General features: G+C 40.4%; 1 long non-coding RNA gene across 1 annotated transcript; it reads right to left on the reverse strand.

Moving 5' to 3' along the window:
• Nucleotides 1-19,388: 19,388 nt before the first annotated feature.
• Nucleotides 19,389-22,498, reverse strand: LOC310860605. Its single transcript, XR_014569395.1, has 3 exons — nt 22,239-22,498; nt 21,123-21,153; nt 19,389-20,170 (listed from the first exon to the last, which is right to left on the reverse strand). It is a non-coding gene; the product is annotated as an uncharacterized lncRNA (long non-coding RNA).
• Between the last annotated feature and the right edge of the window lie 2,586 nt (nt 22,499-25,084).

Here is a 25,084-nt window from a genome sequence, read left to right on the forward strand (position 1 = left end):
TCTCTGTGTCAAACACTAAGTTGCTGTTGTAGACCCCCTGGTACCCCCTCCAGCCCCCGAATACAAACATCTTGGTACCAATGATGGTAGCAGAGTGAGCTGATGAATCAGGAGGTGTAGTTCCTCTGGTGTTAATTAAAAACCAGACCATTGTGCTGTTGTCCAACTTGTACATTAGTACATTAGTGCTTCCAGTCAGCTTGGTCTGTCCTCCATGGATAAACATGACCTTCTCCAACACACAGGCTGAGTGGAAGCTCCTCGCCTCTGGAACAGTCCCAGAAACCCTGGGTTGGAACCATCTGTGGGAGTCAACATCAAATGCATAAAGCACATTGCAGTAAGGATGGCCTCCCCAGATGTAGACTGTATCTTCAACCAACACAGCTGTGTGGCCCCAGCGCATGGATGGAACCTCAAGGTGACCGTCTCCTCTTCCTGGTTCCACTGGAGGTAACTTCTTCCAGCATAAAGACACTGTGTTGAAGACATGGACATCCATCTGTCCCTGCATGTTGTTGATGGTCCATACATTACAGCAGCCTCCAAAGGAATACAGTTTGTTCCTCACTGCTACAGCAGCATGATGGGCTCGCTTTGGTCCTCCTGCTTTGGAAACGGTCCAAGACAACATCACAGTCTGTCTGTCTGTCTGTCTGTCTGTCTGTCTCGCTCACTTCTCTCTCTCTCTCGACGTCTACAGTAATTTTCAACACGGTGCATCATCTTATATCTTCTGGTGTGACATCACACGCGACACAAACTGTTGCCATGCACACCTTAACGACGCCAATTAGTCTTCATCTGCACCCTTTGAACTCTATTGCTATATTTATTACTTCATTGCGGCTATACGTCGGGGTCTATGGATCTATGGGTCTATGGGTCTTACACACACTACAGGGTTCCCTAACACTGAGCTGTGTTGTATTTTGAGCCTGTGTGTGTGTGTGTGTGTGTGTGTTTGTGTCAACCTGAACTGACAAAGCAGCATCCCCGGCGAAATAATCTTCCCCGAAGAAGTCAATCGTTGCGTCCACATGTTTAGCTCTTTTTTCGGTGGGCGCAGCAGCGACCGACTCCGCCACATCTTCGTCCGGCTCCCCCTCCTCAACAGTATAGTAGCTGGACCAGCAGCATCCGAGTCCGGGAGCTTTGACAAGAGAGCGGTGACATTTTCATGAACAGCTGCTCTCATCTCCTCGGTGGTGAACTTCAGATGTTCGTGACGTGGATCCAAAAAAAGAACCGATCATAGCCGCGTTCTTAGACACCGACTGGACCTCGTCTGGCCTGTCGAGATCCATGCGCGAGCGGAGAGACTCTGCCACCTTTTGAATTCCCGCACCTTCATCAGCTTGCAGTTGCAGATCCCTGATTGATTAAATTATACTTTATTAATATTAACCCGTTCTGACCTGAGATCAGTTTCATACGATGTTGCCACTGGACACACACTGGTCTGATTAAAACCCATTCTGACCTGAGATCCGATTAAAAGAATGTCAGTCGTTCTTCGATTTTTCAAAAAATAGCAGACCTACAAGCTCGTATCGCGCCACTCGGTGGCGCGCTATGAGCTTGTAGATCTGCTATTTTTCAATAGCTAAAGCATAACATGATGCCGACGCCAAAACGGGTTCCCGTTCAGAATGGGTTAATATTAATATTAACAGTTTGCAAATTGCAATGGCACAGAATATGTACGTAATAGGCCTATACAAAACATTGCTATTGATTTAGTATTTCAATTTCACATTTCACATTTTTACCTGGAGAGCAGAGTGGCTGTGATTGGACACACGGTTGAGATCGACACCTCCTTTTCCGCGCACACTAAAATGGTAAATGGTGCATTTATATAGCGCCTTTATCCAAAGCGCTTTACATAGATTGTGCATTACATTCACCCATTCACACACACATTCATACACCGATTGCGGCGGAAGCCATGCAAGGCACCAACCAGCACATCGGGAGCAATTTGGGGTTCAGTGTCTTGCCCAAGGACACTTCGACATGTAGACAGGAGGAGCCGGGATTCGAACCGCCGACCCATGGATCATTGGACGACCTGCTCTACCTCTGGAGCCACAGTCGCACACTGCTGTGGTGGCTCTATCTTTAGGGCACGTCGAACGGGCGACAACTCCTCCACAAGGGGCCAGTTTGCATCAGTAAGCTCCAGGGCGCGCGCATCGGAGAGTGAAGTGACGTCACGGTCCGACAGTATACCGAGGACACGGCCCGTCTCTGCTCCAGTGACCGCTCCAACATGTCATAGATGGAATTCCATCTAGTCTTGCAGTGTTGGATGAGACGGTGGTCATTTTCAACTATGTCCCTTGACTGCTGCCTGGCCTTGTGAGCGCAGTCGGCTGCTGCCTGGCCTTATGAGCGCAGTCGACTGCTGCCTGGCCCTGAGCGCAGTCGGCTGCTGCCTGGCCTTGTGAGCGCAGTCGACGGCTGCCTGGCCTTATGAGCGCAGTCGGCTGCTGCCTGGCCTTATGACCGCAGTAGACGGCTGCCTGGCCTTATGAGCGCAGTCGGCTGCTGCCTGGCCCTGAGCGCAGTCGGCTGCTGCCTGGCCTTGTGAGCGCAGTCGACTGCTGCCTGGCCTTGTGAGCGCAGTCGGCTGCTGCCTGGCCTTATGAGCGCAGTCGGCTGCTGCCTGGCCTTATGAGCGCAGTCGGCTGCTGCCTGGCCTTATGAGCGCAGTCGGCTGCTGCCTGTCCTTGAGCGCAGTCGGCTGCTGCCTGGCCTTATGAGCGCAGTCGGCTGCTGCCTGGCCTTATGAGCGCAGTCGGCTGCTGCCTGTCCTTGAGCGCAGTCGTCGCCACGGTGCTGTGATTAAAATGGGATATGAGACGAGCTGCAGCCCCAACAGCACTAGAGACAGCTGCCAATTTGAAGCCGTCATTGATGGCCAATCGGAGTGTGTGTGTGCAAAGCGCCGATGCGACTCCCAATCCAGGTAACGAGTGTGTGACCAAGTTGCACAATATCAGTTGCGTCGTCATGGACACAGACATCAACTTTGTCGGCTATATGCCCCAACTCTCAACCGCAGCCTTTAGGACGTTGGACATATTTTCTGCAGTATGTCTCTCTCTGGCATTGCTCGTGTCTGTATAGGATAGCGCTCTTCATTTCCCAGTCTTCAAAATAGCGAGCGGTAATTAGTGTGGTTGCCCCAAAAGGGGCAACCAGACTCTAGTAATTAGTGTGGTTGCCCCAAAAGGGGCAACCAGACTCTAGTAATTGTAACACTTTATTATTGTGGGCTCGCCTCAGCGAGCACACAATTGTTACTGCCAGTTTATATTTATAAGTTCCGCCACTTTTTTTGGCACCTAACTACTTCCACATACTTTATGCTAGAAATTTAGTTCAAACTTCAAACTGTTCAGCTCTTTGCAGTGATGTGTGCTTGTATTTTTATTCTTACAAAGTTTTATACTTTTTATACTTTTTAACTTTTTAACTTTTTTTTACATTCTTTATAGTGAGAGTCGATGGAAGAAAGGTCCCATTTTTCACAGTTAACTTTTTTGAGCTCTTATTACTCCGTCATACTTTCACTTTGAAACTTCATTTAAACTTTATAACGTTCATCTATCTTTGAACTTTCATTGGTGAAAAAGTTGTTTTGAAAAAGTTTATACTTTTTAAAATATTTAACTTTATTTATAGTTTTTTCCTCCCATTGACAATGTATGGGATTGATCTCTAAATCAACATCACTTTTGCAGCCTCATTACTCTGGCATACTTTGTCGTAGAAACTTTTTCGTGGTTCAAACCGTATTCGAATACGTTAAACGGTTTTTCCGAAATCGCAGTTCAATCGCAGGCCGTTTCGCCTAATTAGTGCCAACTTAGAGTGCAGGGCTTCTTTCACTAGAGTGTACAAACAGAAAATCTTTCCTTGAAAATTTACCAAACAAATTGCCGTCCCGGCCAAGATATTCACTTTACACGCATGTCCTTTGGTCATTTTGTAGCCACACATGTCCTCTTTCACACAATGTGACCACCAAAACACAGAGACATACAGAATGTGAACTACGGCCTTTTAAGTGACACAAATACAGTCAATCTGCTCATTGACCTCAATTGTAAAATCCTTACGAGGAAATTATCGCGATGACAATTCTTAACTCGCTCTTATAACCACATTTTCGACCAACACCACAATCGCACATGGTGTACCTCAATATCTCAGGCCACTCACAGCGAAAGAATTATTTGCATTCGACTTTTACTTTTTGCGATAGAGCAATTTGTTCGGGCATAGTTTCCCCCCATTCAAGACCATTCAAGACCATTCAAGATCAAGACCTTCAAGTTGCGCGCCACTTGTTTGTCTTTTACACTTCCACAGCTGAGACATATAAGAGCTTAATTACAGGGCTGAAATTAAAGTTACAAGATCTCACTGAGTTGCTCTGCGATACCTTGTGGGCTTGTAGGTCTGCTATTTGTGCAATTGGATGGCCTTTACACAGCTCTCGCAAGAGCACGCACGCACGCATGCACGCACGCACGCACACACACACCCTGTCTTCCTATTGGTTGCCCTTTACACAGCTCTCGCAAGCGCACGCACGCACGCACGCACGCACGCACGCACGCACGCACGCACACACACACCCTGTCTTCCTATTGGCTGGCCTTTACACAGCTCTCGCAAGCGCACGCACGCACGCACGCATGCACGCACGCACACACACACGTTTATACAAAAAATATTATCAAAAAAAAAAAAAAAAAAAAAATTAAAAATTTAAAAAAATTAAAAAAATTAAAGAAAATTAAAAAAAATTAAAAAAAATTAAAAAAATGAAAAAAATGAAAAAAATGAAAAAAAATGAAAAAAATGAAAAAAATGATAAAAAAATGAAAACTTTAAAATAAAAATTAGCATGTTAGCATTAGCATGTTAGCATGTTAGCATTAGCATGATAGCATTAGCATGTTAGCATGATAGCATTAGCATGTTAGCATGTTAGCATTAGCATGTTAACATTAGCATGTTAGCATGATAGCATTAGCATGTTAGCATGTTAGCATTAGCATGTTAGCATTAGCATGTTAGCATGTTAGCATTAGCATGTTAGCATGATAGCATTAGCATGTTAGCATTAGCATGTTAGCATTAGCATGTTAGCATGTTAGCATTAGCATGTTAGCATGATAGCATTAGCATGTTAGCATTAGCATGTTAGCATGTTAGCATTAGCATGTTAGCATGTTAGCATTAGCATGTTAGCATGATAGCATTAGCATGTTAGCATTAGCATGTTAACATTAGCATGTTAGCATGTTAGCATGATAGCATTAGCATGTTAGCATTAGCATGTTAGCATTAGCATGTTAGCATTAGCATGTTAACATTAGCATGTTAGCATGTTAGCATGATAGCATTAGCATGTTAGCATGTTAGCATGTTAGCATTAGCATGTTAGCATGTTAACATTAGCATGTTAGCATTAGCATGTTAGCATTAGCATGTTAGCATTAACATGTTAGCATATTAGCATGTTAGCATGTTAGCATTAGCATGTTAGCATTAGCATGTTAGCATTAGCATGTTAGCATGATAGCATTAGCATGTTAGCATGTTAGCATTAGCATTAGCATTAGCATGTTAGCATTAGCATGTTAACATTAGCATGTTAGCATGATAGCATTAGCATGTTAGCATGTTAGCATTAGCATTAGCATTAGCATGTTAGCATTAGCATGTTAGCATTAGCATGATTAAAAAATAAAAAAAAATGAAAAACATTAAAAAATTAAAACTTTAACTTTTTTTTAAACTTAAAAGGAAAAAAATAATAATAAAGAACTTAATATTTTTTATCTTAATATTTTTTTTAAGAAATATCTTAGACCATTATCAATAATCATTGTGTTTATGCTTTTAAAGATAGGCCTATATGCTATTTGAACCTTCTTTTTACATGTAAAAGTATGCTATTTCTGTTAAGCTCATGAATGCTTTTATATGTATACTCCATTGGATTGACTATTTTTTTTCTTTTTTACCTTTTCTTGATTCATCAAGAATACATTGTAAAGCATTATTCATACATTACAAATCATTAGTAGACAGTAATACTTTACTTACTTTATTCTGCCCCTTTTTGGGCATCATACTACTTCCACATACTTTATTTCCGCTTTATGCAGTTATTTATGCTTAAACTATAGTTTTTACAAATGTTCATACTTTTTTAACTTTTACTTCAGCTTTAATACATTTTCTACTTTTCTTTACAATATGTTACAGTCCAGAAATTTTGATTATGGACTTAGACCACCAATGGGAACACTATTACTCCAGTCCCCAAGTTTCAAACTTGATACAGCAATAACTTTATACATTGCGTTTTATGCGCAATGTAAGGCTTTAAACAGCCAATATAAGGCTTTAAACAGCCTTAACTCTGTTTCCCACAGGTCTCAAAGTTTGTGGGTGGTCTTACTATATGTTACAGCTGTATTATGCCCCACCCACACTGTCTTCCTATATTGGCTGGGCCATAACTCCAGATAATCTCTAAACATGCTACAGGTCTCAAACTTGGTGGGTCGTCCCACAGACCCCCAATTTCATAAGACAATTACAACTTCCAAAACATTTGTAGACAAAATTATAAATGTTTAATTCCAGGTTAATAACATAATCTTTAATGTGCTTAATGATGGTATGGACATTTTCTATATAACTGCTTCTCTCTCATGTATACATACTTTACAAGGGATAACAAGTCCTTACTTTAGATGGGCTCTACTAGTATCTACTGTACCTTTAAAAAATCACGAGTTTGGGCATGCATTTTTTACATACAAGGATTTGTATTTTTGCATTTTGCATACAAGTTCATCTGTGCAAAGTTTAGATTGATAAAAACAAAATTGACATACATTTTAGACAATAATTGAGCCATGCAATATATATAGCTTAAGTATTTATCAGATGTATTAATAGAGGACATTATTGATGCATTATAACAGTCTTAGTTTAAAAAATATATTTAAAAAAATACTTTAAAATAAAATAAAATAAAACCTTAAAAAAAACTAAACTTTTAATAAAGAACTTAATTATTTATTTATTTTTACATTGAAAGAAACACGTTTAAAAACTTTTAAAACTTCTACAAAATGAAAGAAAAATCTATCAATAATCATTGGGTTTATGCTTTTAAAGATAGGCCTATATGCCTATCTATATTAAAACATTTTTAAAACATTACTTTAAAATTAAAAATTAAAAAACCTTAAAAATAACTTAAAAATTTAAAACTAACTTTTTTTAAACTTAAAAAGCTAAAACTTAAAAAAAACTTTGAATTAAGAACTTAATATATTTATTTATTTTCATTTAAAGTAAAATCTTAGATCATTATCAATGATGTTAGATACATTATTGATGCATTATAACAGTCTTAGTGGTAAACTAAAGTAGCTATTAGATATGTATTAATAGAGGGCATTACTGATGCATTATTATTATTATTAACAGTATTTTGGGTGATCTTTTTTGACATTGACATATACAAGAACATTTTTGTTCAGCATAAATTTAACAAAGAGTTGTGACCTCCATGTTTAGGCTGTGGTTAACATTTTAACACTTTCCATCATCCCAGTTTTTCCCTGGCACCCCCCCCCCCCCCTTGCTTTAGAGTAAGCAACAACACATGGTAATACATCAAATACACAATAGTCATCAAGAATCATGCGTAAGCTAAGAACTTAACATCCCTCTGACAGTGGAATATCTATAATGAAACTATGTGTATACACTGTAGAGTGCTATGTCTACATAAACTGATATCTAAAAGTTGAGCCTTTGCATACGCTTGTAAGGTTGTCGAGGCTAGGGCACGTGCACACACACACACGCATGCACGCGCACACACACACGCACACACACACACACACACACACACACACACGCACACACACACACACACACACACACACACACACACACACACACACACTTGTCACTCGTTGGTGAGATGATACTCACTGTGACTTTAAGGCTGAGTAATTGTGACTGTGCCTGTCTTAGGTTGTCCCGGGGTGTTTTACCCATGTGGGATCTTACCCGTCATTGGCTAACCAGCCTGCCATACTCGCCTACTTCTGGCTCCAAACGTGGAATGTAATTATCCAGTGCTCCCCAGTGTCCAAGATCTTATGCAAAGTAAATTAAACGCAGTAAGTCGTCAGCCCAGATAATTGTCTTGTGTGTTGTTCAGCAGGTAGCAGTAGTGCAGGAACTGTGAGACGTGGTACAGAATTGACTGGCATTCTCTGGGAATGTGAAGCTTTTCATAGTGTGGTTGATACCTCCTGCAAAAACACACACAAGAGCACACATGTATAGCAATACTGTACATTGCATTGTTGCAAATTGAGTAGTGAATGCTTAATCGTATTATGTAGATTGTAAAACATTTTAATATACAAATAACTTACAGGTAGGGTATCTATGGAAGGGTGGATGGGCTGTCTGTGGTGTGTTCTTGTTTGTGGGAGGGGTGGGGTATCCTCCTTCCATCTGTTGCTCCTCTCAAACCAAGAGTTGTGGTGTTGTTTGCAGATAGCTGTAAATAGCATTTGGTTAGTTACAAAATAAGCATTGGATGCTTACTCACATTACAAGGATTACAATACATTATATTTGGCATGCCATGGAAACAACTTACTTGTAAGTTGAATAGTCAGGATGGTGCAGCTATGGAATCGGGGGCTGCAGGATGGATGGGCTGCGACTGGCACATCCAGTGGTTTGGTATTGTTATGGGAGGGGGGGGGGGGTCCTATTTCTGTCTCTTGGAAACCAAGTGTTGTGGTTTTCTTTCTCAGCTTCAAAGAGGCTGGGGCAGCCAAGGCAGGTGGTGGAGCTTGGCTGCATTGGAGGACCCCCCCCCTATGAATTAGTTGTATTACATTATGTTCTGTTAATCTATTAAAAAGCTTAATTAAACTACATTGCGTTTTACTCTATTAAACATTGTTTTTCTAAACTAAATCAAAATGTCTATTATAATAATATGCTGAATTAGTTGTATTACATTGCTTTCTGTTAATCTATGCTTAATTCAACTACATTGCATTATGTTTTGCTATATTAAACATTGTTTTTTCTAAACTACATAAAATTGTACAGTGATATCTATTATGATTATATCGTGTTGACTTTGTTTAATTACATTATGTTCTGTTAATCTATGCTGAATTAAACTACTACATTACATTATGCTTTACTCTAATAAACAATAATTAAATATAGTGCATTGTTGTATATCAATGTTCTATTAAATGTGACTTTGTAAATCTACTTCCTATCAGATGTTGGCTGTTTGTTTATTTGAAAAACAAGGTGCAGATTATTCACCTGAAATAGCTTTAAATTGATTGTTCATAATGCCAACAGTAAATTGGTGGTCAGTAGCACATAATTTGACATATAAAATGAAAGACTTTTAAATATTGCACTGTAAGATTTCACAATACAGATTTAAGATTTCACAATACAAGTTGATATCGTTTGATAATTGTTACTCTACTGAGACACGTTAGAGGTTATTACACAGTATACAGGGTTGTGGTAACTGTGATAGGTTCGTAATACACCTGACTGGACACAATGCTGTGGTCGAGAGATGAAGATGTGGTCCAACAGTGTGTTCTTTTCAGTGGTCGCAGTTGTGATTAGCTGTGCATATCCTCTGGATTCAAACAGATCAAATATTGCATGCGTTCCGCTGGACAGCAAATTTTCATTGAAGTCTGCACACACAATGATTGGGTGATGATCCATGATCTCTAAAGAGTCCAAGAGGCTTTTCAGGTTTGGGAGGAATTGATTAACACCGTAGTTTGGAGGTCTGTACACAGCAGCAATCAATGCATTCACTGGGGCTTCAACTTTGACAACCACAAACTCCAGGTCAGTTACATTATGTATGTACTGCTTCTCACGGGCTTGAATGTTGTTTTTCACATATACAGCAACTCCACCCCCGTTACTGTTGGCCATGCAATAATTGTTAGTGTAGGACACGTGTCTGTTCCGCTTGAACATACTGTAGCCTTCCAAATGGAGACTCTCAGCAACAAATGATCCTTGCAGGTGAGTTTCCGTGAGACACAACACATCTGCTAGACCCAGCTCATGATGACTCTTAATGTCACTGATATGAGGTGCCAGTCCTTCTGTGTTATGATGGATGATGGTGAGAGTGTCAGGCGTGTTCAGTGTTTGCGTGCTGTGAGCAAGTGGCATTATGTCCTCAAAGCTGACTTGGGTCATGCTCTCGAGGCCTGCAGTGATTTCAGGGTTGGCATAGATTTTAGACTCATCCATACCAATGATGTGCATTCCACTGAGAGAGGTTACTCTGCTGAGAGCTACGTAAGCCATACCGGGTTCAAAAATCTTTTTTAGGGACACTACAGCAGTAGAGGTTGTCATGCCTTGCACTTTGTGTATTGTACAGGCAAATGCGAGCTTCATGGGAAACTGTCTGCGTACTGCGTGCTTCAGCTTTTCCTCCATCCTCTCTATGTACACAACATTATCAGGTCCTCCGGGTGTTTTATGACGGTGCCTCTGTCCTGCATTTGTATTGTCCAGCTCAAGCCCAAGCATCTTTGTATATATAGCACCATCTTTTTCACAGGTAACTATTCGGGCAATTTTACCAAATGTGCCGTTCACAAGTCCGTCGTCCACATCAATGTTTCTGGTGAGCATAACGCGAGCACCCATAGCAACTTGTAGTGTGTCTGGTAAGTCGTTCTTGGTTCCACGACATGGTTTTGCTTGTCTGGCCATTCTTCCTGATGATCTGTCCTTTCTATAGTCATCTGCATCAATGTTTGTGACATCAGAATGAAGCAGAGCTAACGTTTTAGCGTTGTGTTCATTGACCTCCTTATTAGTAGGAAAGATGTGAAGTACATCATTTGGGCAAAGTGCTGGTTCGGTGATGGCTTGTGAAAGCAAATCTCTGTCTGGTTCAGACAAGGTATCTGACTTTAGTTTCACACGGATCCTGTTCAACGTCTCAGCATAAGCGATGTCATCCTTCTGACGCATGATCTCTGTCAATGTGATCATCTGAAATTGGTCGCGCCAAAGGTCTATCTGACATGATTCATAGACACAGAGAGGTTTAGCCTGTGAAATTGGTGGAAGCTGATGGAAGTCTCCAACAGCGAGTACTGACATTCCTCCAAAAGGGTTTTGACTTCCTTTTATTTGTTTTAGTCTGGCATCTACATAGGCAAAGAGAGTCTTTGAGACCATGGACACTTCATCAATGACAATAATTTCAGCATTTGAAAGCTCTGCTCGCACTTCATCCAGTTTGTTGCCAAGTCCTGGGAATGGAAGTTGAATGGATCTTGGTAGCTTAAAGATGGAATGCAACGTTTTGCCTAAAATGTTGAAAGCTGCCGTACCGGTGAATGCGGTTAACAGAACAGTAGGCTGCGATATGTCAGTTTCCTCACGATTTCTCTCGAGTCTGGACAATATCTTGGATGCCTCTGAATAGATGCATTTGATTAGATGTGACTTCCCTGTTCCAGCACCACCATTTATATACCAGAAAAATGGCTCTGAGGGTAGATTACAAACACGCTTCATGCACCAGTCTCTAACTGTGTAGAATATGCATGCTTGCTTCTGGTTCAGACCTTGATACATTTGGCGTAATACTACAGGGTCTATCTGAAAGGTTTGTATCATCGGTGCAGCTGTTGTAGCTTCAGACTCAACGCTATAGTCTGGGACATCTTCTTGTTCATGTTGGTCATCCAAATGTTGTGTTTCGCGTTCTGCGATACATTCCAACCTCTCCAGTTCAGATTCAGGAGCCAGATTACACCATTCATCTTGCATGGGCCCGTTCTGCTCATATTCGTCGATGGCACTCTGGATCTCTTCACTGTGTTTTTCATATTTATATTTGTTTTCCTTGACAATGAGAAATACTGGCTGGAGTTGGTTTGAACCAGGTAGCTGAACACAGGCGCTATGCAAGAAGGACTGGTATGTTTGAAAGTTGTCACTTTTCAGCTGCGACTCTGAGCGGTGTGGGAGGTACAGTTTGAGTAGTGTGCCAAAATATCCCTCAGGATTCTTTTCCTCTGAGGAGTGGTAATATCTGATGATGGCAGGTTTCCCCTTTGTTCTTTTCTTCACAAATCCCATCTCATTAAGTAGAGGCACAACATCTTTAGCTGTGACTTTCTGCCTGCCATAGACAATATTGCAAGTGGAAGAAAAATCAGCCAAGCACATCACCTCAAAGTCTGGTCGTTCAGGTCTAGCATGGTATTTTTCAATTAACCCCGTCATCCACACATCTTCTGAGTCTGGTATAGTGTTCTCCAAGCGTGATTGGGGATAACTCATTTTCAGTCTATTGTCATCTGTTGGTATGAAACGGATACTGCGTGAAGACCTCTTCATTTTTATACCACATACACGAGTTACACACTCCTGAGCGCTGACCTCTCTCATTTTGGTGTACGCCTGCATTACTTGCATCATTTCCCCACGTTCGTCTATGTTGGCATTGTCTTGATTTGAGTTTTCAATCATTGTTTTGAGATACTCGCTCATCCCGTGCTCAGCTTTGGTGACGTAGGCTGTGATGTACATGATACACGAATATACATTCAGAATGTACTGGATATCAATATTGGCATCCCAGGCATCAAGAATATAAGGATTGTATGCGTTCACCATGCATGCCTTTGGATCACGTTTCAGTATAACCTTATTGGAGCTGGTCAGTGATTCGAGACATTCTGTATACTCTTCCCTGCTTAAATTACATGTAGCCAGTAGCTGCGGTAAATCCAGAGATTCAGTTTGAGGGTCGTCAAGTAACTCAACCACTGGTTTAAGCTTCGTCTTAGCTGCACTGAACTGCTTAGGATCTGTAGGTCTCGTTATCATGGTCTCACTTGCAGGGGGTTTAGGAAATCCAAATCGGCAGCCAGGTTTGTTGTTTTTGTGACATGACTTGGAGTGATTTCTGCTGTGTGTCTGAAGCTCTTTAACCTTTCTGTACAGTTCTGGCTCAGTATTTGGGTCAGGCAACCGGGCTGTAACGTACTTGTCAATAAAATTGCACACAGTCTCATCAGAGTCCTCATCATACACAGGTGCACCCTCTATCCATAACAGACAGTGAATGTGAGGTGACCCACGACTCTGAAACTCTAAACGATACCAGTAATCTACAAGCTTGCCAAGTGGCTGCGCAGCACTCAGAAACAGTTTGAATAATTCATCAACACGTTTATCAAACATGCGCATTGTTGTAACCGGATTGCTTCGTAATATTTCACACTTTGTTGCCCAGTCAAGGTCTTCAAAATTAACCTGTTCACCTTGTTGTTTCTTAATTGCTTCAATCACCTGAGGCCATCTCATCTCTGCAGCAGAAGCAGTACCAAACCAAGTCGGTTTTCCTAATTGTCTGATGGTAGCAAACAGATCTCTGGTTGTTTTCTCCCAATAGGCAGGGGTTCCTCTCAGTGGCTGCATGAATCTGATTGCCTCTTTGTTTCGCACCAGTTTTTGAACCTCATGTTTGTCTTGCAGCATCCTGGAGGTTATTTTGCGTCCATCTCGTGTCATAGGCTTTCCTTTACGCAGTTGTATTGACATACTGGAAGTAGCCAAATGTATTTCTGTTACGAATTGTGAAAAGAACAAATAATTTGTATCTCTGGCAAAACGACTATCTACAGAGGTAAGCCTTGATTTAAAATAACTGCTGGGTGTTAACCTAATGGGTCTTGCATCATCAAATGTGTTTACACTAGTGGGAAATTGCACTGGGAATGCCATAGACTCAAGCTTAGGTGTTCTGAAAAAGTTGACCGGCTTATTACCTTCAGCAGGCGCAATACAGTAAATTCCTTCACTGAACGCTAATAGCTGGTCTGCAATGTCAAGTGGCTGTAGACAAGATTCGAGGGCAATGCCGCCAGTTGGCTGTTCACCCTCTTGTTCTGTATCGTTTGAGTGCTCCTGCTGTTGATTGTCATTACGAGGCAGGATATCGATATGTTGTTCCTCACCAAGACTATCGTGTGGCTGATTCAGTGCATTTTGCTCACACCTGTCAATGTCCGTCAATGCATCATCATCATACTCATCATCTTCCATGATATCATCAATTTGATTGTCACCTTCTTCCTCGTCGTTAATTGTCGGGTCACACAATTCGGCCTCATCTCTGATAGTTATGTCCTTATACTCGGGGTGAATTTGTTTTAAAGTGTGCAATGCCTTTAAAATTTTAGACCAAGTGACAGTCTGGAACAATTGATGTCCTTTGTAGTGCAATCGTCTCTTCAACTTTACTCTCATCACTTGAGACTCACTTCTAAGTCTGGGTAAAGCATTGACAGTCGCCTCTACTTCAGATGGCACACATACTACATTACCGCATAGTGATCTCTGCTGGCCTTTGGGAAGAGGTATGATTTTAGCAAATGTTATGAACTTGGATGAAATATGCCTCTCCAATATGTTAAGATCAGACAATTCAGGGGGGATTTCTACCAGCTCCAAATTATTAGCCATAGCAAGTGGTGGCATGTGCCCTCTCTTAAGATAGTCATGGCAGGTGGGACAGATCCATTCTTGTTTCCTTTCATTGGGTACTGTGCAATGTTGTGGTTCTCTGCATTCATCATTGCAAACATGAACATATTTTCCTGTCAAGCAAGCAGACACCACATCTGGATTTTTTACATAGTCTGTCCTATTGCAGTGCTTTACTCGATCTGGAAACAATGCTCTATGGCATACTGTGCAGACATTAGTGGGGCCATCTTTTATGCTTGTTCTAAAAACAGATATGGCTTGTTGCATTGCAATGTTAATTTTTTGTGCACGTAGTGCATCTTCTTGTCTGTATTGTTGTATTATTTTCCGTGTGCAACGCATCTTATGAAAGAGTCTGTATGCTGCTTCACTGTGATATCTTTTATAAATATAAGCATTACATTTCTGTAAATGAAGCCGTCTGAAATCTGGGTCATTTTTGTATCTGTGTTGATTTATTCGTTTCATGATTTCGATATGTTTGAGTCTAAATGCATGATCATTTTTGTATCTGTGTTGATTGATTAGTTTCATGATTTCGATATGTTTGAGTCTAAATTCATGATCATTTTTGTATCTGTGTTGATTGATTAGTTTCATGATTTGGATATGTTTGAGTCTAAATTCATGATCATTTTTGTATCTGTGTTGATTGATTAGTTTCATGATTTGGATATGTTTGAGTCTAAATTCATGATCATTTTTGTATCTGTGTTGAATGTGTTGTTTCTTTCTGAGTCTAAATTCATGATCATTTTTGTATCTGTGATGAATGTGTTGTTTCTTTCTGAGTCTAAATTCATGATCATTTTTGTATCTGTGTTGACTGATTTTTCCCATGATTTTGATATGTTTGAGTCTAAATTCATGATCTTTTTTGTATCTGTGTTGAATATTTTGTTTCTTTCCAAGTTTAAATTCTTCATCATGTATGTACCTGTGCTGATTGATTTGTTTTGTTGTTTGCATCTGTTTTATTTTAAATTCAATATCATTTGCCAAATGTTTTTTCATATACAACTTTTTCCGTTCTCTATAAAATTCATATTTAGCATACAAAGTCCTTTCTTTCAAGTTTTTTGTTTCCTGTCTCTGTATTGTTTTTAATTTCTTTGTTTCCTGTCTCTGTATTGTTTTTTGTTGCTTAATGCCAGTTTTTTGTAATGCAAGTTTTTTACAAGTCCTCTTAAATTTTATTCTTTGCCCTTTGGGCAATTTTGACATGTGTGCTATCTGGTCCTTGCTCATATTTGTGATTTTGAAAGATTGTCCAGTCACAAACTTACAGGAAGTCATACTTTGAGAGGCTTCAGTGTGAGTTAAGTTAGTTTGTGGGGTTTCAAAATCTGCACTTGATAATTGATTGCAAGTGACATTACAATGTTGATGATCAACAGCAGACGTTATGTCAACCTCCGGTTCAGTCATAGGTGATAATAAAGCACTGTTATCAGTACACTCAATATTGCCGGTGTGAAAATACTGTTCTGCAATCCCATCAGACATTTCTGACAATGAATGTTTAGCCTGCCTGTTTGTGCTGTAGACATCTGTGTTTGATGTTGTTGGAATTTCTATTCCAGCTCGTGGTGACAGGTCAATGGAGTCGGCAATAGTAACATGAATGTTATCCAGGTTGTCACTGTGAAATCCTACAGGCATGAGTTCATACATGCATGTTGGTAACGTCTCAAACACCAGTTGGCACTCAATAATCCTGTTAATCATATCTTTCAACGTTGTGAATGTAAGCATTACAGCAGTGCCTAAGTGTTCATAATATTCAAGACATGGGAATCCATCAGGCGTTCTAGAGTGTGGGTCAAAGAAACCAAATTGTCCTGATCTGTTCCTGAACACAGCAATTACTAAACCACTCATTACCAGTAATGCATAGTTCACCTCTGTTAACAGACAGCTAAGTCCTGCTTCTAGATTTAGGCACTCTTCTGCATAATGAGATGGAGGGTCTCCAAAGGTTCCATACTGGGAAAGATCATGATGCTTTGTTACATGGTAGTCATGGTCGCGGGCAGACACTTTGTCCGGTAGTTCATCTGTAGCTAGATGAGTATGATCAACTTTATTCTTTGTTTTAGGTAACTGTCCCCCTTCGTGAGCTTGTAGATTGGCTGTTTTTCTGACTTTTGCATCTAACTGACACTTGACCTTTGTGTACATGGTGTCGCCTTTTTGCAATACAAGGTCCAGGTTTGCTGTTGTAATGTGTTCTTCCTCATGAAGGAATGCCAGAAAAATTAGAGAACTACAGGCACACTGCTTATTCCTGGAAAATACATTGTATTTAGTGCTGTTTTGACTATGGGATGCTGCAACACTTGTCTCGTCAGATTGGCCTTTGTGTTGAATATGAGATGTCCCCGACAGATGTCCAACTTCACTGTGACTAACCTGTTTGACTCTTGTCTCATCAGAATGGCCTTTGTGTTGAATACGGTTAGATGTTCCTGGCACATGTCTAACTTTAGGCACATGTTTGACAGCATCAGTGGAAGACATCTTCTGTAATGGTGTTTTATTGCTGTGGGGAGCACATTGCATTTGTTGACGTGCTGTCACGATTGTATCCTTAACACAGTGTGTGATGTTGTCAGAAAAACGCTCCTTAAGCTCCTGCTCACCCATGGGTCCTAAACGCTTTTTAAGCAAATGTGTCAAATTCTTAGATAAACAGTCTTTATGGCAATGCACTTTAGCATCCTTCTGCTCGCTCATAGGTGATACAGCACTGTCATCAATACACTTGCTCGTTTGATATTCTGTACAATGTTCTACAACCACATCAGACATTTCTGACAATGAATGTTTAGCCTGCCTGTTTGCATGGTGTGTGCTGTAGACATCTGTGTTTGATGTTGTTGGAATTTCTATTCCAGCTTGTGGTGACAGGTCAATGGAGTCGGCAATAGTAACATGACTGTTATCCAGGTTGTCACTGTGAAATCCTACAGGCATGAGTTCATACGTGCATGTTGGTAACGTCTCAAACATCTGGTGGCACAGAATAATCCTGTTAATCATATCTTTCAATGTTGTGAATGTAATCATTACAGCAGTGCCTAAGTGTTGAGTATCTTCATTATATGGCAATCCATCAGGCCTTCTAGAGTGTGGGTCAAAGAGACCAAATTTTCCTGATCTGTTCCTGAACACAGCAATTACTAAACCACTCATTACCAGCAATGCATAGTTCACCTCTGTTAACAAACAGCTAAGTCCTGCTTCTAGATCTAGGTACTCTTCTGTACAATGAGATGGAGGGTCTCCTAAGGTTCCATACTGGGAAAGATCATGATGCTTTGTTACATGGTAGTCATGGTCGCGGGCAGACACTTTGTCCGGTAGTTCATCTGTAGCTAGATGAGTATGATCAACTATATTCTTTGTTTTAGGTAACGGTCCCCCTTTGTGAGCTTGTAGATCGGCTGTTTTTCTGACTTTAGCATCTAACTGACACTTGACCTTTGTGTACATGGTGTCGCCTTTTTGCAATACAAGGTCCAGGTTTGCTGTTGTAATGTGTTCTTCCTCATGAAGGAATGCCAGAAAAATTAGGGAACTACAGGCACACTGCTTATTCCTGGAAAATACATTGTATTTAGTGCTGTTTTGACTATGGGATGCTGCAACACTTGTCTCGTCAGATTGGCCTTTGTGTTGAATAAATGTCCCCGACAGATGTCCAACTTCACTGTGACTAACCTGTTTGACAGCATCAGTGTAGTACATCGGTTTCACATCATTGCAGCTGTGGGGAACATGCATTTGTTGACCTGGTATCACATCGTCAGATAATTTCAACTTGGACCAGTGTTGTTTTTTAGCTTGACTTTTTTTCCCTTTCCTCGGCATGGTAACGTTTTGTTCTTGTAGGCTATTTGTCACACTGGTAAACCTTAAATATTGCGTAAACGTTTGTGCTTTGCAATGTTTTTATGGTAAATTAATAGGGACTACGATATTCACAAATATCTTCAGAGAATGTGATTGATACAGTAGGCTATAGTTCACTAGCAACTTGTTCTATAGACACCCAGAAAATTATGAAACAATTGTAATATAGGACCAGACGTCAACTGTAGTTTCACAGAATTCTACGTAATATACCAGATGTGAGCTACTGAAAACCACAATGCAATCTCAATCACTGAGGGACATTCACTATAGTACCAAACAGAAGCAAGTGATTTCTCACACGTCCACTTTATCTCAATTTCTAAACAATGTAGGCTACAACTGTATTAACTGTATCAAGTTTGCAATTAATTAAAAAAAGATGGGCTGCATTTAACGCAATGTTAACAATTAGTGCACCAGACAAATACCAGTCAATAATTAAATCAGTGTATCTATAAGGCAGTATAGAGTTAATATAGATATGAACACTACCTTTGTAGATTTAGTATTTGATCAAAGATACAAATGTATACTTGGGAATGTGGAAATGACAGTTTTGTTTTGAACCAATTAAATGTTTCTCAAATGTTAGCACAAGCAACAAACCTTCAAGTAGTGCCGATTCAATATTCAGTGATAGCTTAATATAGTGATGATTAGGAGAATTATCTTGGTAATGTATACACTTAATATAGCAGTTAGGCTACTTCAGTTGATGGACCGCTGTTCAATAGAGTGAAGGTCACAGGTCCACTTGTCAGAGCTGCAAATAGCTTAACTATCAAACAGAATTCTAAACAAGCCTATTGAACTACCATACATTTACTTTTACTCAAGTATATTTTACTATACAATGTATAAAGAAGCTGAACAATAAAGAGAGGTTGGCCTTGCTAGGAGTATACACTGTACTAATGTTAAGAGTATTTCTAAACAGTTTGTGAAATGTGTTTGCTTTGATGATCCTGGTCCAGTACGCAGTCCGGTCCTGGTTCAGTATGTAGAGTGCAGACACCAAGCTGATCGAGTTGAGGCTGCGTTCGGATCCAGATAGTTGATAGCCAGAAACAAATAATTTCAAACAATGAATGTATACGGTATGTATAAACTATCACTCAGGAATGTGGAAATGGTGTTTAGGTGGATGGATGTTTAACCAAAACAAAAGGTGAATAAACAAAGATGGCTCAAAGGTGTGGCAATACAAATGTCTCAAAAAGCTGTATCCAAGGTTTCAAGGTTTCATATCAGGGTTGCATCAAAAGTTGTATCAAGTTTCATATCAGGGTTGCATCAAAAGTTGTATCAAGTTGCGTTTCAGGGTTGCATCAAAACTTGTATCAAGTTGCGTTTCAGGGTTGCATCAAAACTTGTATCAAGTTGCGTTTCAGGGTTGCGTATAAGGGATTGCTTAAGGGAGCAGAGCAAGATCTCTCAGAGTTGCTCCCAACTCTGAGACTTCTCTGGGCGAGAGAGAGAAAAGGTAGAGACAAAAGACAGAGAGGCAGGGAGATAGCAGGGTTTGGGGTGTTGGATTAAGAGAAAAACAGGATCCACTGGAACCCAGGGTTCACTGCGCAAGGTTTACCTGAAAGAAAGAATATTCATAGTCACATTTATACAAGTATATCAGTAACATAAATGCATAACGCTGCTGTCGGGAAGAAACCTCGTGTTGTTTGCTAAAGCAACTAACTCCACCTCTCCTGGAATATATAAAGTTACAACACGAACCTTGCTAGCATAAACAGTTTACAAAATCTCATTGCTTATACATCTTTCTTTGAGATTTACAATTAAAAATCTGATCTTTTGAAAATCATGATTGGAGCAGATTTCCGATCACCTGATCAGGTCAACCCTAGTTATTACAATGTTTATTTGCAGCAATTTGGCTAGCTGTTCTGAATCTTCCCCACAGGATTAATAAGCCTTACTGTACTGTATAGAATATGCAATTGCTAATTACATCAACCATAGTATTCAATATTTAAAGTATAATGTGTGTTCCATCGTACAACAGTGGTGTGTGCTGCAAATATCAGTTCTACAAGCTCAGAATGTGGCCATTTGGTCAAAGGGTCCCTAACCAAAACATCTGCCCCTCCACCATAAACATAAGTATTTTTTTAAGCTATAAAGCTACAAATTCACAAGTCACGTTGTGAGCTTGTCGGTCTGCTATTTTTGCTAATCATACAGGGCTTAAAGGCCGATTCATAGTGTGGATTTTCGGTGGCGAGGTGACCACCGGAGCTGAAATAGCGTGGAGCGGTGGCGAGTAAAAACAGAGAGTAGGGCTGAGGCGGTGGCCGTGGTATGCTCTTCAGCGCGGCTCAGTGACGTCATGTTGTAGTTCGGTGGTCACCTCACCACTGAAAGTCCATACTAGGAATAACGCTTAAGTGGTTAACATGTGTGTCAAAATTGTGTGTGTGCGTGTGTGTGACATCACTTCTTGCAACTATATTCAACTTGAATACAAATAGTGTAAAAACATTATCATGATAATGAATCATAACATGATAACTAATACTTACTCAAGTGTAGCTCAACAGCAACCAGCTAAGTCTGCAGAATGAAAAGGAGAAAATCAGCAATTACTTAATTGTTCAAAGAATATTTTTCTTTTGTGTTGTTAACAGACCATTTACAATCATTTCCTGGCAAAGGAGTAAAGTTCAATGCACACTGCTGCATATTTCTAACTAAATGGCTTACATTGTAACAGCTTGCATTTAGGGGGTTCCCAGCAAAAAAAAATGTAAGCACTTCAACATACTTTGGCCATTTGAAAATAGCAAATGAGCATGCAGGTCTGTTTAAAAAGAAAAATGTGTTCCTGGCACATATTTTCATACTTTTTTTGGGGCCCTTGAAATCAAAACGTTTGAAAATCACTGACCTTATTACTTTTCTTTTAAATATATTTTTTATCCCACGATTTTGTAACCCATTTTTCACCCCTTTGTCAATCATCTAATGTGATCCTGGGCTCTACACACCCTCCGCCAACCTGGGGAGAGCAACGGACTTAACTCATGCTTCCTTCATGCTTGAGTGTCCAAGTTGCTCCTTTACACCTGACAGAGGGGAGTTTCCCTGGTTGGACGTAGCGCGTGGAAGGAACACGTTATTCCAACCAGTTCCTTTCCCCTCCATCAGGCGCCCCGGCTGGCCAGGGGGAGGCAGTTTAGAGACCAGGATTACTGCATGTTTTTGTGAGGGTACCTACCCTAGGGGACCCGGGAGAACAAGCAAACTCCACACAGAAAGGCCCTTTGGCCAACCCCGCCTCGGGTTTGGGCACTGATGACGTGGAGGAGGAAACACGCCGCCAGCACCCACAGCACCCCGAGCGGGAATCGAACCCAGGACCTTTAGCTGTGAGGCGACAGCACTACCAACTGTGCCACCGTCCCCCACTGACCTTATTACTTAATATCCTAAAATACTAAAACGTCAACCACATTAAATCAGTAAGGCGCTGATTTCACATTTACATTAACCCATTTTGGGCGGGAACCCCTTTTGGTGTTAGCACTATGTTATGCTTTAGCTATTTAAAAATAGCAGATCTACAAGCTCATAGCTTGTAGATGTTCCATTCATTACCATTTATCTGCAAATATTAAGCTGATACAGTTAATACTTACTCAGAAGGTAGGGTGGTGCCGTTTGATCTGCAGATTGAAGGAGATAGAAGAAATTAATCAGTTTGTAGTTGCTATACACTATACATGCAGAATTTATATTTATTCATTTCCATTATTTTCTTTTTTAACCCATTGTGGCGGGAACTTTTGGTGTTAGCATTATGTTATGCTTTAGCTATTGAAAAATAGCAGATCTACAAGCTCATAGTGCGCCACCGAGTGGCGCGCTACAAGCTTGTAGGTCTGCTATTTTTTAAAAACCGAAGAATCACTGACATAGAAACATAGCTTTTTCAGAAAACTGTCAGGATGTAGAAGACATTTTTAGAATCTGATCTCAGGTCAAAATGGGTTAATAAGAATTTGAAGGTCTTCAAAAACGTAGGTTAGGTTTTAGAAGGCATTTTTAATTCAACAGTATAGAATACACTGTCTGATAACAAATAAAAGGCTAAACTTAAATGACCGAATCAGCAACATTTTCTGTTCATTACCTGCATGATCAATGCATAGAACTCTCAGTAATATACCTCAGTAATTGTTTTGTGGCATCAGCTGGTAAACGGCACAGCTCTGTACAGTTTAAAGGAGAATTCCATGCTAGAATGCTTTCTTATCTTTCTTACCTTTCTTTGTAGTTGTTACGTCCCCACCAAAGAGGTCCAGGTGTTTTTTTGTGCAAAAACTCCTTATTGGCTATTTACCCTACCCCATAAGCCCTCAATGAATTGCATTGCATTGAATGGGAATTGAATGGGGCTATGGGGTGTTATGCTAGTTCGCTTATTTCCATCGAAAGAAGTAGTAAAGTGTGCCGCTTGGGATATTATTTACATTATGAAGAGAGGATATATACAAAGAAATTATAATTTTGAGCAATGGAAATAAGCGAATTAGCACAACACCCCATAGCCCCATTCAATTCCCATTCAATTCAATGCAATTCATTTAGGGCTTATGGTAGGGGAAATAGCCAATAAGGAGCTTTTGCACAAAATAACACCTGGACCTCTTTGGTGGGGACGTAACAACTACAAAGAAAGGTAAGAAAGCCTTTTAGTATGGAATTCTCCTTTAACTGATATTTCAGCATATGAGGTGTTGCATGCCGAATAAGGCTGATCTACAAGCACAGTGTGTTGCAAGCTTGTAGATCTGCTATTTTTACAATACTAATAAGGGACATTAGGCAGCAGGGGGGCCACAGCGTTCTACAGGGAGGGGAGGAATAATGTGATGTTGGGTCACATTCTTGCTGCAGTCAAGTGAGTGGACTCCACTCCTCCATGGACAAGCACGCAGGGCTCCAGCGTGCGACCTATTAGGTCACATATGCGACTTAATTTCTTATGGTGATACTTAAAATTTAATGAGGTGATACTTGGAAATGTGCAAAAAAAAAGAAAGAAAAACGATCCGTTTATTTATTTATTTTTACTCCGTCTCAACACTGAGGTACGGGCGCCGGGTGGCTATTAGTAGTGCGATAATAAAGTATTACTTTCTTTTGGCTCAATCGAATCCCCTCTTTTTCTCTCTCTCTGCCTGCCTGCAAAGTCAACGCAAAGACGATAATTGCGCAAACAGGCGCAGCGCGACCTGCCGCGGTACAAACGGGACGAACCGAGGAGAATATATATTCAGGTCTGAACGCAGTTTATCCGACACAAATTAACTAATCTTTCTCAGCTGTACAATTTCACTGGAGCGCAGTGCATGATGATAAGTCATGATCTACACAGACAGCAGACTCCCGACCATAGACTGTAAGCTCCCGACCCAAACAATGAGTGAGGAGGTAAACTTGTTGTTTGATTAAACATATAATGTGCCACGGAAAATAGCTTCCAAAGCTTGTTATGTTTGCATCGAGGAGGTAGCCTGTGTCCATACATGATGATCGGCCAACAAAATACATTAATCTCCCTCCCAGTGAGTGAAGAGCACTGATGCCTGATTTATTCTTCGTCGTACAAAGTGTGTGCTGAAAATAGCTGATCTACAAGCTCACAACGCGTCGCGTCCGCGACATGTTGTGAGCTTGTAGATCAGCTATTTTCAGCACGCGGAGTTATGCAGGCTCTGAGAGCATTTAGAAACTTTTGCCTTCACAATAAAAGTAAGCAGCTTTCACAAGTTGGCCAACTTGGCCCATGAAGACAAGGAAAAGGATTAAGAATTCGGTGGCATTTCACATTGCAAAAGATTTTTTCCAAAATGTAAAAATATTATAATAAGGAATTAATTTGGATAATGGTAATGGGATATTGTACAAATTGTCACTTTATTAATCCCAAAGGTTTGGACTGCATTTAATTTTCAACACAAAACCTTAAACTGACTATGTGTGTGGAATATAAATATTGCCTTTATTGACTGAGTGACTTTGTGTTGGGTTCAAACCATCTACAGTGTTTTGAAGTATAACCAGGTAGGTTGCTGTTTTTTTACACAGTGACCTTTGTAGGGGGTTTTATGATTCAAACCTTTAATGGTGGAAACCACTACAAAAATAAATGGCGCCCGATGTGGGGGCATGATAAGATTAAGATCATGTAATAATACGACGAAAAAAACATTCACAACTCACCGTGATGCAAAGGAGGGGGGGGGGGAGAGAGAGAGAGGGAGAGAGAGAGAGAGACAGAGTTTAGATACTTTTCAAAACCATGACATACATTACAAGGTCAATGCTATGACAAATGTACAATATGTTAAGGTCCCCAAATTGACACTAATTGACCCCCAGTTGAAAAGATACAGGGACCCTGGACCATAAGAACCAGTTTAATTTCAAGGACCCCCAGTTTGACATGCATATTAACTAAGACATGTGACTCCCTTGA

Source organism: Protomyctophum parallelum (assembly GCF_964188405.1).
Source record: "Protomyctophum parallelum genome assembly, chromosome: 1".
Taxonomy (NCBI): Eukaryota; Metazoa; Chordata; class Actinopteri; order Myctophiformes; family Myctophidae; genus Protomyctophum; species Protomyctophum parallelum.